Source organism: Erpetoichthys calabaricus, chromosome 4, assembly GCF_900747795.2.
Source record: "Erpetoichthys calabaricus chromosome 4, fErpCal1.3, whole genome shotgun sequence".
NCBI lineage: Eukaryota > Metazoa > Chordata > Cladistia > Polypteriformes > Polypteridae > Erpetoichthys > Erpetoichthys calabaricus.
The window spans coordinates 187,256,031-187,274,024 of NC_041397.2; the positions used below are offsets into that span (position 1 = coordinate 187,256,031).

The 17,994-nt window shown below is 37.1% G+C and overlaps 1 protein-coding gene across 2 annotated transcripts in view; it reads right to left on the reverse strand.

Moving 5' to 3' along the window:
- The window catches only part of cnga3a (cyclic nucleotide gated channel subunit alpha 3a), a 114,881-nt gene that overhangs the window by 60,185 nt on the left and 36,702 nt on the right, over nt 1-17,994 (reverse strand). The window lies entirely within an intron of this gene.

The following is a 17,994-nucleotide window of genomic DNA, read 5'->3' on the forward strand; positions in this document are numbered from 1 at the left end:
ATACAGAACAAATTATAAAAATGTATAAAATAAAATTTGGATATGTGTTGCTCAGAAGTTAGAACAACTACCTTAGATGTCCGGGAACTGGGTTCAATACTCTGCCTGATGGGAATCTCTGAATCCACAAAGGTTTTCTTCTGAGTGTAAGGTTTATTCAAACAATGGTCAGTTTTTGTTTTATTATTTTATTATTTTTTTTCTGGTATTTAGGAAACAGAATTGCATCACCAATTTTTCTTCCTTATAGTCATTGCCTTTTTTTTGTGTTTGTTTTTGCAAGGGCGCTGCCATTTTGTGTATCAGGTTGCTAAGGTGCTACATGAATGCTATATGTGTAATGTACATGCCACCCATGACATAAAAGATGGCCATGTGCATTAAAATGTGCCCAAACTTTACTTAAAAGAATTAATTAAAAATATTGTGAAAAAGGTTGTTTTGAGGACTGTACTGTTTTGAAAATTCTAATTACAACTTACTTTTGCTTCCTGACTATGGATTTAGCAAACTCTTTTAAACTTGATTATCAGTCTCTTGAATAACTGTGCTTTAACCTTGGCTACAGAGTGAAAATTTGGGAGGAATTAGTATTAGTAGTGATGGAGAAAACCATAAGCTATGAGGCATTGTAAAGGGTAAAGCAAAAATGTAGTTAGGGAATAAGTGAGTAGTTCAACAATCAGAAAAGACTAACCAACAACTGAGAGAAAGGAGGCAAAACCAAAATTAAATTCCAAAAACAAAGCATATTTCAAGCCAGAAGTCCTAGAATTGTCTTGAGTTCTTTTATACCTATTAATTATAATCACGAAAAAAGGTTTTTAAACTAAATGCAGTACACAAATACCAAGCTGCTGTCACTGCCATCTTAAATGAACACATGACTGGTAATAGGCAAAAGAACTGCAAATAACATGGCAATGGGCATGCAAAAAAGTCATAAAAAATAAAACACAAAATGGCAGTGCCAAAGGAAAAAACAAAAGTATGAATGTTAAATTATTGGCTATAAATGACCTCCATTCAGTAACATTCTTTGCCAAGTGATTTAATAATAGTAGTCTGTCAGGGCCTTTAAAGATTTTTTTTTGTAAAACATGACACCAGTTATAGTATTTAGCTCCCTCTGATATGAATGTTACATTAATAATTAATTTTATATTGGTCAGGTGTTAATTATTCACCAGACCTGATAAACTACCATCACATCAAACACTGATTCCTGACTAATGCCCAAAGCTGATGAGATAGGTGCCAACTCTCCATAACTCTATATCAGGCAGAAAAGATTCAGAAAATGGATGCATTGATGATTGTCTCCTCCTCTCCTACAGCAGCTCAGTGATAATGTTTCTCTGTTTTACCTAGGTCAATTCTGTTGTCTTCCTCAACAAAACACACAGTACATCCTAAACAATCAGGATCTGGCCAGTTTTTAAAAGGCTTCATTGAAATGTGTACTTCAGCATCAGTGTACACAGCATTTTGAGTATCCAGCTAAATAATGCTCCTTTCACTAGGATGAAGGAAATTCTGATTTGCGAGTGTAATTAAGGAAATCAAAGCTGAACCGCCAGCTATTGTAATGCCACCTGCAGTTGTTCAGCATCCGGCTGTTTGCATTTCAAGAACCAAAGTGAAATTTAGCAGCATTACAATTTATAGCATGATTATTTAAAAAATATAAAGACAGCCTCACAAAATTCAATTAGAATTTGCTTACATTTGCCAAAAGTGATCCTTTTCCTATGGCTATGTAATCAACCTTACCAGAAGCACATTTAATTTGGTTCTCTTCAGTGGATATATGCTATTTTGGACATTCAATTTCTCAATCCCAGTGACCCAGTGCAAAAAACATAATACACTGGAGCTAATATAGAACGATTCTGCTAAAGTCAAATACAGGGAGCATTGATAAAGGAAAACCCTACAGTATATTTGTCCATTTGACATATTGGGGCATCTGTCTTGAAGGCTCTGTCCTACTTTTAATCTGTTTATCAATTACGTAAGCATGTTCACTGAAGGTTCAGGGAGTAAGGCTGATCCAAATTTAAAGTCAGATAAAATGAAAATAATACAGAAATCCATGCAGTCCACTGCAAGACTTCCAGAAGCACCCCAGAGCCATTTTTTAAATGCTTTTTGCTTTATACAATATAAACAGCTCAAATCCACACTTTTGTACTCCTCTGGTTTAAATGCAGTCTGTCCGGATAGTATAAGTCTCATCTGTACCAAAATGTCCCTGGGTGTTTCATAAACATGCACCCCTCTATCCCACACAAAGATCTTAGCTACATATTAGAAATTCCAGTTTTAGCATGTGCCAAAGACAGAAATGAGAAACCTAATTCACTAATTTGTATTGCAGAACCAGCAGTCTACCCCTTCCTGTATCATTTATTTTGACAAAAATAATGGTTTCTGTCCCAGCCCTGCCCAAATGGCTTACACCCATTGAGACTTACCCTGTACGCACCAAAAAGACAATACATCATTCAGAACTTCATGTCATAGCTGCAAACATCACTTTACATTCTGAGGTGGGTTTATTGGGTACCCTGTTAAGACTACTCCAATTTACCTAATATCTTAGGGGCACCAAAGACATTGTCCAGGTGCTAAAAATATCTGAAAACTTCAATTTCTGTAACTCATGCTTTTCTATGTGCTAAAGTTCTCTTTCCCATACTTGTTGCTGGCCATACCCAACAATATAGGGTGTTCTGGTATGGAGCAGTAACAAAACCCAGGATTGGCTGGTGCAGAGGAAAAAGCCAAGTGCCAGAGGTATGTGGGTGGGTAGGTAGGTGGGAGGTATACCGGTTCATACCGAAAACCGTTTTTTATTTTTGTTATGATATGGATTTTTCTTATACCGCAACACCGGTTTAAATAGTCTAAACAGCGTTTGGAATGTGGTGCGGCAGGAAACTGCTTAAGGGGGGACTTTTTTCACTGCTACACCGCTAAACATGCATGCAATGCAGTACATGCGTTAGTGGAGGTACTGAGCGGTGAAAAAGGACAGAGAACATTTCTGAAACTGAAGCAGACAAAATGACACTGAAGAACTTTTGCCGAAAAAAGGACCCGTGTCTGTTGTCTAGAGATACTTTGGTTTTAAAAGGTCGAATGTGGACCAAACAACTATTTATTGCAATTGCTGTCGAGCTAAAGTTGTTGCCGGAGGTGGTAACACGAGCAATTTATTGTACCACCTTAGCTGCAAACATGCTTTGGAGTACCAGTGCTTTGGACACAGGCTTCACACAGCCATAGGTATGTAATAGTTATTAAAATAATAAACTATTTTAAGTAATGGTAGTAAAAACATACCATAGAATAAGAAATGTACAATGAATGTGTGTATAATCAGTTTTATGTTATCAGTCAGTACAGTTATGATGTCGAAAGCGAGACAATAATTTATATAAAAAAAAAAGCTGGCGTAGCAAGCGAATGTTTCTGTGGGCCAAGCAATGCAGTACTATACGTTGCCGGAAATCCCACGTTGTGAGATGCCTCAGTCTAGCTAGCGATCGGTAGAGATCAGTAATGTTGATGTTACAGTACTTTTTGATACACTTTTGCTAGAAGGAAAGTTAGCTTTGTTGATTTGACCTCGATTCCCTGCATGTGTATGAGTAGCGAAGAGCAAACAGCTTCTAAAATGGCACGTGGAGAGATACCAAAGTGAATGCTCAAAGTAGTGCTGGGCGGTATGACCAAAATTCTATATCACAGTATTTTTCTAAATTATCCTGGTTTCACTGTATTCAATGGTATTTTTTTCCCATGCATGAGTGGATGTTAACCACATTTTCCACTGCAATTACTGCAGTAGACTGGCTAAGAATAACCTATTCCACTGTCATGAGCATTGTACATTGAACAAAAAAACATTTTAATGTGCACACAAGTATTAATACAGGTTTGCATGGCCCCATAAAGTGATAGTTTTCAAGGGGGTGGCACTAATGAAGAGAAGGAATCACATTGCATGGCAGTTGCAGTCAAAATATAGAACCTTTTTATTGAACAAACTTTGCAAACAACTTAAACTATAATTTTGACAACATATTTTCAACCATCCAAAGAGTTAGATTTAGTAAAATATTCAGAGGTGCTTGTCAAAAGTTGTATTACACTGAACGTCTTAGAAAAGGAATAAAGAGTAAATATTTTTTGTAAACCAACTACACTTTCTGTTAATATTAACAATCTCTGTCCACTGACACGTTAAAGTGACTTTTTAAACAACTTTACCATCATTAAACTGCATAATATTTAAACTAATAAATAATAACAATAAAGTAAATAATAGTAATATTACTGATAGTTGCACTATTACTTCAAGACTTCAAGCCCAGGTGCATTACACAGTATTCACCAAATAAAAATAAAATAAAAGAAGTGCAATTTGGTGATCACATCTTTACCAACTGAACCATCATTTAGGCAAACTGCATTAATATGGCAAACCTTATGTTAAAATTAAAAAAAGCTCCTAAAAATGGTGTGTAGTCTTTTAGCACCAACTGTCACGCACATGTGCATTAGATTCAGCTTAAGGGCTCTGGTGATGGTAATTACCCACTGAACCAGGGGTTGGCACTGTGGTCTAATGCCTTCTCTCTAACTCCCTCTCCAGAATGGAAATGGAGTGCCATTTCACCAATGACGTCACTCCCGTTGTCCGCCCTCTTGGGACTCACCCCTTCTTCCTGAGTGACTATATAACCCAGGAATTGGCCATCTTGTTCTCAGATCTGTTTTGAACTTGCACCTGGAAAGACGTCTCTGCAAATTATTATTGCATACTGCATTTTGTGCATTCTTTCAAATTATACAGGGTCACCAAGATGGCACCTCAACACTTTCATTTTGGTTTTTTTCCTTTTTACAAAATAATAATATTATTAATAATACATTTTATTTATATAGCACCTTTCCCATGCTCATGGTGCTTAACAGAGTCTATGAAAGACAAATATTTTCTGCATAGAACAATAAAACAGATATATACAGGATATACAAAGCATTACATAGAGTAAAAGACAATAAACCAGAGAATACTAAATTCAATACTAAAAGAAAAGCATGAACAAATAACATAATTTGTGAAATAACACACATACAAGTCTGGGTGCTATAGAGTTGAAGGCCCTGTTACCCAAAGAGTGCAGGTTAGTGTGGGGCACAAAAAAATTGCAGAATCAGAGGACCTTAGTGGGCAAACAGGAGCATAGTGGTGAACGTCACTGACGTAGTCAGATGCAAGGCCATTTAAAGCTTTCTAGAATTTTATATTTGATCCTGTAAGACACAAGCAGCCAGTGAAGGCAAAGCAGGATGGGTGTTATGTGCTCACTGTTACTGGTTTGTGTAACAACTCTTGCAGCAGAGTTCTGAATCAACTGGAGCTCTGATAGAAGATTATAAATGGCACATGCCAGTATGGAGTTACAATAATCAATGCAGGATGTGATAAAAGAATGATCATGGCATATATTACGGAGGTAGAAACAAGAAAGTTTCTTAATGTGGTTAATGTGGGTGGAATAAGAAAGGGAGGACTCAAAAATAACACCAAGATTCCTTGAATTAGAGGAAAGTCTGATGTAAATTGAAAATTAGGGTTAAAGCTATCTTATGTAATAATGTACTACCTTAATTTAAGATTATAAAAAGTCAACAAAAGTTCATAAGCAATGTCTCTTTGACCAAACAGTGAACTTTGTGAGCTGAAATGGCAAAGGTCTCCATCACAAATTAAAGAGAAAGAAAGTATTCTCTCAGCTAACAGGTCTAAACACCAAGATAGTATTTTTTCAGGAGACTCACTCAAGGGTCAGTTTCAGTTGCAAAGAGATTGGACAGGCCAAATATTCCACTCCAGCTATGCAAAGAAAATTAGAGGTGGGAATCTTAATACATAGAACAATTTTATTTGTAGTGTCAAATGTAGTATATGATCCTGAAGGACGATATGTCATGGTGATGGGCAATTTATTTAACTGTAATGTGATTTTGATAAATATTAACACAAACAATATGGATGATAGAGACATCATTCAAAACATTTTTGCATCCATTCCTAATGTGAACATTCATAAAATTATAATTATAAGATTTTGATTGTGTCTTAAATCCAGACCTGGAGCCTTATGCATAACGCCGTGGGTAGAACTAACACTAAAACATGGTGTTTGAACAAAAGTGGAAATGTGCGTATGCACAAAAAAATTCAGATGCAAAAAAAACCGTCCGTACACCAACTTCCACGCACTTCCACTACATAAATCCTGCTCAGCATGAAAAGTAACACTCATGCACGCACCTTTCACCCCACCCCGACTCCTCCCAGAATTTTGCATATTTTAATATGCAAATCAATGTAAATAGCCCCTTAAATTTAGCATTCTCTGAAAAGACAATGGCAAAAGCACAGGGAAAATAGAATAATTTCAGTGAATTCCAAGTTGGGGCAAGGAAAAAGTACTATTTGTTGGTTTAAGCAGTGGTATAAATAACAAAAGGAAGTTGATCGAGTGATGGAGAAACTCGAAAGTTCAAGTTCAGAAGGTCACACACTGCCCGAAATAAAAAAGAAGTGGTCAAATATCGAAGTCGCTGTAAAAAGGTGAGTCGTTGCCCACCGTCTAAGTGTCATACAGATGCGTATTAGGGTACAGAGAAAAGAAAAAAAATAGGTACACAGTTAAAAAAAGGTCAAAATGTCCATTTCAATCTCATAGTTTGTCATTAAAGTAGAACGTCATAAACTTAATCTTAAAATCTTTAATTTCCTAGTTTCTAAAATCCCATCGTAGCTACAATAGCACGTTAAATGCTTCATATTCTATGTGTTCTTCAATGTACTCTGTGTGTGAATCACTACATGCTTCTTAAACAGGGTTTTCTCTTAAGCCGATAGGACATACATTACATTACATTCATGATATTACAACTCTCTGAACAATTTAAATACTAAGATGTATACTTGATATCATTTTCAGGATGATAGGAATTAAAGCATGTATTAAACATAATTGCACAGTGGCGCATTGGTTGCAACGTTCTGGTGCCCCATCCAGAGATTATTCCTGCCTCCCGCAAGATGCTTGCTGAGCTGTGCACGAACCTTGATTAAATAATTCATCGCAGCAGTAGTGTCTCTTTCAAACGTACTAACCTTCGATTCCTTCCCTTTCTTTCTTTAGCCAATCGTCACACAATAAGTTCTTTAAATATAAAACCATATCTAAGCTTAGAATGCTGATTCTTTGAAACTTTTATGGAACATTGAAATATCTTCATAGTACATGTTTAATTATTGGTATTCCATCCATCTATCCATCCAGGGCCACGCCAGTCTCAACAAGCAAGCATACAGCGCGAGGCAGGAACAATCCCTGAACAGGATGCCAGCTCATTGCTAATGCGATGAAATTAAAAGTTTATCTGTATAATGTAATGTACATACTTTACTACATTTCATCTTAAAAATGATATCAAGAGCTCCAAGAAGATAGTCGCCATCATCTGTAAATACAGTATGAGCTCTCTTGTATTGATGCTTAACAGAGTCTATGAAAAACAAATATTTTCTGCATAGAACAATAAAACAGATATATACAGGATATACAAAGCATTAAACAGAGTAAAAGACAATAAACCAGATAAGAATACTAAATTCAATACTAAAAGAAAAGCATGAACAAATAACATAATTTGTGAAATAACACACATACAAATTATCCTTAGCATCTGAACAGAGAGGTAAATTTAAAGAAGGGCAGAATGTTAGGTAAAGTTTAAAGCCTTCTTCAACAGATGAGTTTTATGTTGTTTTTTAAAACTATGAATGGAGTTACCTGATCTTACCTCTTTTCTACTCTTAAAGTTTTACTTTGGCTGTTGGCTTTCCTCTCTTTCTCTTGGGAGGGGGTTATGAATTTAGTTCAGTTAAGCTTGACTTAATTGTATGGAAGGTCACTTGCTTTTAATAAAATCAAAAAAAAAGAAGGTCTGATGAGATCATCGTCAAGAATGATTGAAAAGAAGCTCATTTTCTTAAGTTGAGCTTTACTGCCAATTTGCAGGAGCTCAGTTTTGTTGCAATTTAATTTTAAAGAGTTATGCTCCATCCAGGTTTTAATTTCACTAAGGCAGGTTTTGAGCTGAGAAAGCTCTGATGAATTTTCACTTTTAATAATGATAACCCAGTCCAAAGCTATGAATAATATGGCCAAGAGGAAGTAGATAGATACAGAGGAGCAAAGGGCTGGGGACAGAAAGCTAAGGGACTCCTAGTGTGACTGGCTCCGAGCTGGATCTGCTGTTGCAGAGACTAACAAACTCTTGCCTATACTGCCATAAGTAAATCATTGGTTACCTGGAGCAGAGCAGTTTCACTGTACTCTGAAACAAGACTGAAAGGGTTCAGTCACATCAGTTCACAACTGAAAGTGAAGTTTCAGAAGCCAACACAGTAGGTGCACAGATCACATAGAGTTCTCAGACATTATACAAAATGGATTGGAAGCAAGGATTCTTTCTCAAGGCAACTACAAAGTCTAGGATGTTTATTCTTTTCTTCTCCAAACTGGGTATGAAGCTTTAGATTTTCCCATTTCAGAAGTATGGCTTTTCTATTCATTTCAACTATACTTTCATGTACTGTAGTTCCTTGTTCATGTCTTTTGGCCAGTATTACCAACTATCAACTCTCTTCTGTCCTCAGTGATACAAATGCTGCATGCGTACTTAATACTGGTCAATTGAAAGAAGAGGAAGTGTGAGTGCACGTGTGCAGGAGATGACTTGGAGCCAGCCAGATGGTGGGGCCTGCATATAATGGCATGGGAGGCTGTGACTGGGAATCTATGAGATTTGAGTATAAAATGAGAGATCAGCAGCTACTTTAAGTATTTTCTGCTGTTTAATCTAAACAATTTAAATAAAAATGCACAAACCATCAAATATCTAAGAAGACAGCTTTAGGTACATAATCTCATAAATGAGTACTTTATTTAGTGTGTTATCTTCCTCTGTCCACATCCAATGATCAAAATTACACTCACACATTTTCCTTTTACTAAACAATTTAGACTTCAGTAGAAATTCAGCCATGAAGAAAACACACATGCAGTCAGGTACAATAAGTTCAATTCACTGTCGGAACAGGATGCCTTTCCATCGAGGAGCACACTGACACTATCACATTGGGCTAATTTAGGTCTACCAATATACCTATTTTTGGACTGAAGAAGGAAAGCTATTTGAACTGGTTTTAAAATCAGAACACTGATAAGAGGATTGTTGAAAATAATCATTGTATCTCCAGTAAAAAATGTTGGTCTTTACATGAATAACATTTTCACTGAGACTATTTTGCCAAGATCCAAGAAAAATGGTTTTAAAAGCAGCTTTAGGTTTTGGCATTTGAATTGCTTAAATTTCTATATTGTAAGACTGCAGAAGTTTGCAAAAGGTAAAGTCTGCATTTTTTAATGAGTTTAAAAAATAATTTAGTTAATTTAATGTAAATATAATGCAAATATGATTTAACAATTTCACATCCTATCATCCTAAGGATGATAATTAGAAAAGACATCCACAAAAGCAATCTAAATGTATATAGAATTAATTTTTTCTCTTTCCCGGCTTGTCTTGATGATTATAAATTGTCATTAAAGAGAAGCAGAACCCTCTGAAAGACAGTGATGATTCAAATCCCTTTGCACTAAAGTACACAGTGACATCTGGCATGTAGATCTGCAGAGGTTAAATGACTCAATGACAGCTTGCTGATTCCTTTTAGCCATGGCTCCCTCAGCTGTCTGCTTGCATGCACACTTTATAGTGCACAGGGGCTAAGCTTTCAGACACAGATCAGCTGTTTTAATTACTTTAAGGTACAATCCTATTTCTGGCTTGCATTTTTGTTTTTTGTACTGCATAATTCTCAGAGATGCCACTGTTGATCGTATTGACTCATAGTTTCATATATTTTATGGAGATTCTGACTAGTACTGTTCTTGGTCATGCAGCATGGTGATACAGTGGCTAGTGCTGCAACATCATAGTTCCTGAAACCTTTGATTTCAAGGCTGGTCTAATGTTGTGTGGCATGGGCAGGTTCTCCTTATGTAAATTTAATAGTGGACTGTAAAATGCCCAGATTTAACGGGTGAGTGTTCCCTGTGAGGGTTAGTTTCTGCATTGTGCCCAAAATCAACTCAACTTGTCCATGACCTAGTTTTGAAAAAAGCAGGGTCACAAAATTGATATTGTGGCCATCCCAAGCATAATATGGCCAGTTGAATGAGTAAGTCATCAACTTACCTCATTTATGTTGCATGGGATTTGCAAAGCAGGCCATTTACTTTGAATATGGTGTGGCACCCGGTTGGGGTTCATGCCCGGCCAGGATGCCCAGGAGGACCGGAGGAGGGCTTGTGCCTCCTCCAGAACACGAGGGGACGACCACCCTGGTTGCTTTGGGGGCCAGGGGATGCCCCAATGCCTTGGGAGCCCTGGACCTCAGCACTTCCGCCACACCCGGTAGTGCTGGGGGGAAGAGGAGCAGGGACACCCGGAGTCCTTCCGGTTGCGCAGCCGGCACTTCCGCCACACAAGGGAGTGTCGGCGGAAGAGTGTCGGGAAGCATCTGGAGCCCATCCGGGGTGTATAAAAGGGGCCACCTCCCTCCAGTCAATGGCAAGAGTCGGGTGGAAGTAGGATGGAGCTCGGTGGAGAGGAGTGGAGGCGGACCAGAGACTGAGAAGGCATTGTGTTGTGTGGCCAAGGACTGAAGGGGTGATTGGTGCCGAGGCACTGGGTTTGTGCTCATTATTGTAAATAATAATGTATAATAAACGTGTGTGTGGTGAAACCATCATGTCTACCTGTCTGTGTCTGGGCTGTTCCCCACAATGGCTTAAAAATTTTAAAAATCATAGCCTTGACCACTAATACTGTTTTAAAATACCGAGTGAATACATTATTATTATAAAATTTGCTAGTCCATATTCTTTCTTCAGTTATATTAACTTGCTTTCATGAAATATATATTATAAAAATTATAACAGAATCTACAAAACATTCAGTACGACTAGGGCCTTCTTATAATAATTTTGTAGGCGCAGAGTAAGGCAGATGTGATAGACTAGCATCTCATTCTGTGTGGGTGCTTGCCTTGTGCCTGATGCTGCTAAGACTCTGGGTACCCATGAGTGTAAAATGTACTAAGCATATTCAGATAAAGATTACAAGGATGTAAATGACTGTTATTTCAAATTTATAAAGGAGGTTAAATAAATATGATAATTGATTTCTTGTTATACATTTAATTTTTTTAAAATCTTACCTGCTTCAGTTAATGTTTACTTTAGTCACAGTTGTCTACTGGGTGGATTGGAGGAGGTTTTGACTTTGTCTCTTCTCATGCACACACAAAAAATATAAATCTATAAATTTTTAAATACATCTTAATAAAAGGACAAGTGTCAGTGTGTGTATGTTTATGTATCTATGGGTGTCCATCCAGTCGCTACATCTCTGTTATATGCCATTTGGTACAGAATTCATAAAAGTAGTGCTTATGTTTGTGAGGCACAATTTGTTGGAATGAATAATGCAATGAATTTTATTACTACACGCATTACACAGTACATTCTAATACATGGTGCATTTTGAAATGTTAACTCTGAATACCTCCAACAGAGAGTAGCAGGCTAAACAGACAACAATCAGCTTATTAGATTTCAACCTGTCTTAGATAGGTAGCACAGCCAGTATTTTAATAAGGCAACATACAAAATTAATTTTTATTTACAAAGAAATCTAAAATTACTGGAAGAGTAGATGGATTAGTCAAAAAAGGCAGTGCCTCCATTCTGCACAAACAATGTCATCTAAAAGTTATTACGGAATGCGGCATCACTTGACTAGAAATAATCTGAGCTGATGGAACAATGATGAAAACCATTCTAGACTGGGACAAATTACTGCAGTGGGTGCAAGAAAATAAAAAGGAAGCAGAAAGAGGAAGTGATGAAAATTTGGCACACAAGGTTTTCTTAAAGGTTTGTTGCAAAACAAAGGGCAAAGAAGGAAATGGTGTGTGGTGATCCCGATGACAAGGAGACACCTTAAGATGCTGAGACACCTTAAGATAACTGGCAGCATTTGCAACAGCTGCACAGGCCATTTAGGTCATTATTTCATCACCTCTCGCTGCCAGCACTACTCCATGGAAGAATCCCACAACATTCGTCCCACAACATTCCATGTCAACATTTTTATAGATAGTGCTAAATTAATTGCTGGTAAAATAAAATAACCAAATAAATGAACTGGCACTGATGTAAGTCCTCACAGGTGGCGCAGTGGTAGTGCTGCTGCTTTGCAGTAAGGAGACTGTGGAAGATTGTGGGTTTGCTTCCTGGTTCCTCCCTGTGTGGATAGCGCTTTGAGTACTGAGAAAAGCGCTATATAAATGTAATGAATTATTATTATTATTAAGTATCCCCCCCCCCCTTTCTCTGCCTTACCTGAATGGGGCCAGTATAGGGCTCAAGTAGGCCTAGGCCCACCCACTTTTGTCATTGCCCCACCCTGTTTTATAGTTTAGCTTTTTAATGTTTTTTTTTCTCAAATAAAAATTAGCCTATACTGCATATATGCACTATAATACACATCTCCATTAACTAAAATATTCATCCATCCATCCATTTTCCAACCCGCTGAATCCGAACACAGGGTCACGGTGGTCTGCTGGAGCCAATCCCAGCCAACACAGGGCACATTGCAGGAACCAATCTCGAGCAGGGTTCCAACCCACCGCAGGACACACACAAACACACCCACCCACCAAGCACACACTAGGGACAATTTAGAATCACCAATCCACCGAACCTGCATGTCTTTGGACTGTGGGAGGAAACCGGAGCGCCTGGAGGAAACCCACGCAGACACGGGGAGAACATGCAAACTCCATGCAGGGAGGACCCGGGAAGCGAACCCAGGTCCCCAGATAACTAAAATATCACTTCATTATAATACGTTTACACAGCAAGGTCACTAGTGTCAACTTTATGGTATAAAAATTAATTTAACTTTTAAAAAGTATTTGGAAAGCTCATATTTGTGTGGTGATTTTACTGCATAGGTCTGCGTAACAAGGTTTAGAAAGGAACATTAAATTTAAATTTTACAAATCACAAATCTCATTGTTGCAACAGATAACAGTACATGGCTGGTATGTGGGATATTGAAAGATGGCATTTGGGAATTTTGGTGATAATTTATTTGAGGAGAGATTGTCTTGTAGATTCAAAGATTGAAAATGCACACATCAGGCATCTATACAGAAATTACAAGGAATTGCAAAAACAATAATATGCCTGTTTCCTGTTATATAATTCTATATGGTGATAACAAAAATTATTCAAACTAGACATGCAAAAAAAAAAGTTGATGTTGTTACATTGGTAGGGTGACTTTTAAGATGTTTTTTTTTAATGAATGTATATTTATCAGTAATACAAATAACATTAGGCCCACCCTGTTATACTGTATGAAATCCTGGCACCATTTTTGGCTGGTGGAATCAATTGTCTTTAGAAGTCAAAGTTAGACCGAGGGAGACAGCAGCATGTAGATACTGTATTCCCCGATATGCTAGGGTGCAGCATCCCTGGGATTTGGGTCTCCTTCGGATACCCACAGACAGACCATGTTCTAGCCCAAGAAGTACTCCGGGGTCAAAGATAAATGGAGCTGCTTCACCTTGATCAAGCAGTCAGTGTTGGGAGGCAGAGGGCTATAAGCTCTTGGAACAAGTGGAAGAAGCGGAAGGGGAATCTGTATAACTGTGTCTTTGACTCTGTGGCTGTGCTTAACTGTCAATTGATGTCTATAAATAATAAAATGGGCATTATTTGAACCCGTGGTTGTGTAGAGTTTAATTAGGTTTGGGTCCCTGTATTGCCCCCTGCTGATTACAATAGGTAGACAGACAGATAGATACAGTCAACTACAGAAATATTTGGAACAAAATAAAATGTTCCTTTTAGTAACACAAATTTTCATAATAAAGGAAGACTCCAAAAATATTGGCACCCCAAATGTCAGCATTTGTAATAGCCTCCCCTGGGGAGAATGACTAAGCCTTTTCTGTAATGTTTAACAAGACTGAAGAACACTTGTGGAGGGATCTTGGACCACTATTCTGCCCAGAACATGCCCAACTCTTGGATATTCTCTTGTGAACTGCTCTCTTCAGTTGAGACCACAGATTTTAATTTGGGTTCAAATCTGGAGACTGAGAAGACCATTTCAAAACCTTGATTTTGTGTTTCTGCAACCAGTTTTTTGATGATTTTGATGTGTGCTTTGGATGATTGACTTGTTGGAAAACCCAGGCATGGCCCAATTTTAGCCTTCTTGCAGAGGCAACCAGATTTTTGGCTAAAATGTTCTGGTATTTAATGATATTCATTATGCCACTGACCATAACAAGGCCCCTGAACCACTGGCAGAAAAACAGCCCCAAAGCATCAAAGAGCTACCACTATCTGCTTTGTACACAGTTCCCTTTTTTTCACTAAACATAGTGATGGTGTGCATGGCCAAAAAGCTGAATTTTTGTCTCATCTGACCACAACACACAATTCCAGTTGTCTCTCCAATTTTTCTTGGCAAAGTTGAGATGCTGGGATTTGTGTCATGGACTCGGGAGAGGCTTCTTTCTTGCTGCACATATATTAAGTTTCTGGTCATGGAGGTGTCTTCTCACAGTTGACTTTGAAACAATGAATTCCCAAGATTCAGCTAAACTTTACAGTTTTGAAACTGTGACCTTTGGGCTCCTCTTTGCCTCTCTTAGCATTCTTCTCACTGTGTGGGAGCAATATGTACAGTAGATGCATCCCCTTCCTGGCAAATTTTCATCAGTTCTATGCATTTCACACTTCTTTATTATAGCCCTGATTGTGCATACTGGTAATTTCAATTGAATACCTATTTTTTGTAGCCATTCCCCAAACTATGCAGCTCAACAACTTTTTTCTCATTTGACTTCAGAGATCTTTGGTTTTACCCATGTTGATGGATAACAAAAGAATTTTTATCTGTGTGTTACCTCATATTTATACCCCAGTGAAACAAGAAATGGCCATAGACAACAGTTCCTAGACATCAAACATTCTTAAGAAACTAAAAGCAACATCAAGAAACATTTTTCCCCAAAGATGCACATTTGTTTGGTCTTATTTATAGTATTCTTCAAGGGTGCCAGTAATTTTGACACATACGTTTTTGACAAGAAAAACTATTCTGAAGATATAACAACACTTTTGCAGTAATTGTTTTTATGAAATAAATAGTCAGCAATTTCGATGCATTGTTCCATGTATTATCTATATTATATTAATGTTTTTGTTCACTTTTTTGAGGGGTGCCAATATTTCTGGCGCTGACTGTAGATGCATAAAATTATATAGATGCCATGAAGGTGAATTGCTTTACAGCCTTACCTAAAATGTATACAAAGAGCCACACTAAAAAGGTTATGAACAACAAAAAAATCATTCATTTTAGGGTCTGAAAACTGTACTTTTGTAAAGATGAATGTGCAAACATTACAGTATTCAGATATGCAACACTTAAAAGTCCTGTGACTGTAAATATTTGGAAAAGTGTTGATGCTGGTTCACTGTACCAGGTATTTTTTTAAATTAACTTTGAAATTTCTGTAGAATTTTGTGTCATTTTGTCAAAATTAAGATTTGCCTTGATTGTTGCAATAAAATGAAATACAGCACATTGATTCTGTTTTGAAACATGTTGCAAAGGTGAGTCCTTTATTTGGGATAGCATCAAGGAGAACCAGGAAGAGAAACACCCTCTCACCGGAAGGTTACAGTAATAGAAATGTCTGCTGTCTCTCTCCAGGGAAACCATATACTTATGGGATTAGGACTGTGAAGCCCCACCATGGCCACAGCTATAACTTCAAATATTAAAAGATGACTCAAATTTTAATGGCTTAATGTGAAGGAGACATGTTCCCAGAAACTGAGAAAGAGAGGGAAAAAAGAGAATAAGCAGGTGATTGTGAGCTAGGAGGATAATATTGACTATTACTTTGCTTTCAGTAATTCTACACTGGGTACCAACCCTTCAACAAAAAATGACTCAGAGTGGATTCAGAAAGTATTTAGATCCTTTCACTTTCTGCACACTGTAGATCTAATGGGTAAATTTGCCATTTTTGCCCAAAAACTACACTCAGTATCCCATAACGCTTTGGGACATGTCTCCATGTCTTAAGTGACCCAGTCAAAACTCAGACTTAAACCCCATGGACCATCTGTGGAAAGACCTGAAGATGGCAGTTTACAGATATTTCCCATCCAATCTAATGGAACTTGAAAGGACCCCCAATTAACATTGGGATAAACTGCCTAAATGGAGGTGTGCAAAGGTTATAAAGAATTACCCAAGAACACTTGAAGCTGTCAAGGGAGCTTCCAAAAAGCACTGAAGGGTCTGAGCACTTATATGACGGAAAGAGATTTCAGTCTTTGATTTCTAATAAAATTACAAACCTTTCTGAAAACGTCTTCACTTTGTTATTATGGGTTATTGAGTATAGACTGATGGGAAAAATGGCAAATTTATCCATTTATAATCAAAGTGAAGGGGTCCGGATACTTTTTGAATCCACTGTAATTCCTAATTCCTCCTATTTTTTCCACAGCTTTAGTTGACACACAACATAAAAAACAATCAATCTCTAAATATATTTCTGAATAATGCATAATTAATAAAATAATGTGTTCACTAAGTGGAGGGATGCTCAGAAAAACACTAGAAGGTGTGACTCTGTAAAACAAATATAAAAAGAAGAAAAGAAATTAGAAATCTGTAAGGGTAAAGTTCAGCATTGCAATTTAATCAGATACAAAGCTTTGCCCAAATGTGATCTCCATAGAGATTGTCAGCTCCCTGATTCAAAGGAGAATAATGGCCAATTCTAAGCATTCACTTAAAAGGCTCCTACGACATCTAGCTGGCTGAATTGTTATTTTGAACTAGAAATAATGGAGGCACAAAGATTGAAATGCACAATGATGAACACAACAACCTTAGAAATAAGAATTTTTGATTGCATTTCAGTTCCTGGATATATTGTAATATTTCTGACACACAGGTGGAATTGCCTGAGGGCACTTTCAGAAAACAAGTACAGATAGTGAATACCTGTGCTCATTTTGTTTACATGCCTTCCTCTACAATACATTTACCTTTGCAAGCATGAATGTCACAGATTTTATTCTTTCACTTATTGCTTCATTTTAATGTTATCAGAATTTTCCATTTCAAATTAACTGAAATACTGTGCATCCAAAAGGCAGCCTCTTGAGATTGTTTACAGAAGCTTCAGGGGAAGAGAACCATATTGTTTTTTATTTGTTCTCTTGCCACTTAAGCTTTCTTTTTTTCAGCAAGCACCATTTCAAAATGTTGAAACTTTACTGGAGGTAATGTAGCATTTAGCACTGTTTTACTCTGTTCTTTGTGTTACTTTTTCCCAGATGAAAGCAGAAAATGGTCTACTGCTGTTAAAAAAAATTGCACAAGGGTGCATTTGGATATTGTTTAATTGAAGGAGATGTATATTACAGGGAGCTAAACACACTGGCATTTCATCCAAGGTTTGTTTCTGTAACTATGTGATGGAAACAAAATGAAGTGCTTTGAGCATGGGAAAGGTACTATATGAATAAAGTTTATTATTCATTTTTATAATAAGTTTATTATTATTATTATTATTATTATTATTATTATTATTATTATTACAGTATCTCACAAATGTGAGTACACCCCTTACATTTTTGTAAATATTTTTTCATGGGACACAACACTGAAGGTATGACACTTTGATACAATGTAAAGTAGTCAGTGTAC